Below are 1903 nucleotides of genomic sequence, written 5' to 3' on the forward strand. Positions count from 1 at the left end.
ATAGCCACATAGCAACACCTATGATTTGTGAAAGCCAATACATTTATGTGTTTATCACAGCGGGAAGGAACAACCCCTCGCAGGAAAGAGAAGTGCTGGGTGGGTGATGCTGCTCCAATTTCCAGTCCCTCTGAGCACTTCTTCAGAGCGTCCTTCTGAAAGACACTGAGGCAGCATTTACCTGCTAGGGAAGGATCCTGAGCATTGATGTTTTTTTACTCTTGGTGAGTAGGTTGGGCAGTGGGAGCAGAGTCGTGTGTAAATTGAACTTCTGTATCGGACATCCCTCCTGTCCTAACCTGTCACTGCCTTTTTCTCCGATGACAGCGCCCCATGCCCAGAGGCAGTAAATGTCCAACAGCAGCTCCATCACCCAGCTCCTCCTCCTGCCATTCTCAGACAAGCGGGAGCTGCAGCTCCGGAACTTCTGGCTCTTCCTGGGCATACTCCTGGCTGCGCTCCTGCGCAATGGCCTCAGCAGCAGCAGCACAGCCTGCGACCAGCACCTCCACACCCCCATGTACTTCTTCCTCCTCAGCCCCTCCCTCCTGGACCTGGGCTCCACCTCTACCATTGTCCCTAAATCCATGGCCAATTCCCTCCAGAACACCGGGGCCATCTTCTACCTGGGATGTGCTGCACAGGTTCTTCTGTTTGTCTTTTTTATTTCAGCAGAATTTTCTCTTCTCAGTGTCATGTCCTATGGCCACTACGTGGCCATTTGCAAATCCCTGCACTACAGGACCCTTCAGGGCAGCAGAGCTTGTGTCCACATAGCAGCAGCTGCATGAGACAGTGGGTTTCTCTGTGCGGGGCTGCAAACAGCTAATACATTTTCTTTACCTTTCTGCCAAGGCAATGTGTGGAGCAGTTCTTCTGTGAATTTTCCCAGATCCTCAAGCTCTCCTGCTCAGAATCATATCTCAGAAAAGCTGGGCTTCTTGTGGTTGGTACCTCTATAACATGTGGGTGTTTTGTTTTCGCTGTGGGGTACTATGTGCAGACCTTCAGGGCCGTGCTGAGGATCCCCTCTGAGCAGGGATGCCACAAAGCCTTTTCCACGTGCCTCCCTCAGCTGGCCGTGGTCTCCCTCTTTGTCAGCACTGGCACATTTGCCTACCTGAAGCACCCCTCCAGCTCCTCCCCATCCCTAGATCTGGTGGTGTCGTGCTGTACTCGGTGGTGCCTCCAACAGTGAACCCCCTCCTCTACAGCCTGAGGAACTAGGAGCTCAAGGATGTTCTGGGGATGCTGATGACTGGATGTGTTTCAGCAGCCATACACTGCCTGCTTTCCTCTGCAAAGGGCTCCAAGTGTAGGTCATGACAGGCCATGTCTGTCTTTCCTCCTTTACATTTGTTTTCCTTTTTCCACTTGTGATGTTGTCCTCTAAGACATGTCAATTTTCATCCCCTGCTACTTCAGTATCTGCCCATCTTGTGTGACCTGCAGACTTTGTGTCAGTGGGGGGCTCTCACTGTACTTAAGGGAAATAAATCATCACCCACCCAGCACTTCTCTTTCCTGCGAGGGGTTGTTCCTTCCCGCTGTGATAAACACATAAATGTATTGGCTTTCACAAATCATAGGTGTTGCTATGTGGCTATAACTGTATGAGTTTGCAAAGCCTGCTAAAGGCAGAAGATTAGACAACAAGTTGAAAATGGCCAGAACTCTTGAGCAAAATGGAGTCACATAGCAAAAGAATTTGTAAAGGTAAAAGAAAAGGGGGGGGGGGGGGGCGGGGGAGGGGTTGATATAAGAAAAGCATAGGGTTAAGGTACTTTTAGACTAACTTAGGTCGAAGATAAAGAACAATGTTTGTCTGGCAGAACAAGTTGCTGAATGTGCATTTGCCTTTCGCTGTGTGTTGCTGTGTGCATGCCTGGGCACCTTTAGCTAA

General features: G+C 50.2%; 1 pseudogene; it reads left to right on the top strand.

Moving 5' to 3' along the window:
- The first annotated feature begins 331 nt into the window (after positions 1-331).
- Positions 332-1454, top strand: LOC134169953 (olfactory receptor 14A16-like; annotated as a pseudogene).
- Positions 1455-1903: the final 449 nt, after the last annotated feature.

The sequence above is a fragment of the Pezoporus occidentalis genome, unplaced genomic scaffold (assembly GCF_034315485.1).
Source record: "Pezoporus occidentalis ecotype Australia unplaced genomic scaffold, CSIRO_AGI_Poc_V1 ctg3607, whole genome shotgun sequence".
In the NCBI taxonomy this organism is placed as follows: Eukaryota; Metazoa; Chordata; class Aves; order Psittaciformes; family Psittacidae; genus Pezoporus; species Pezoporus occidentalis.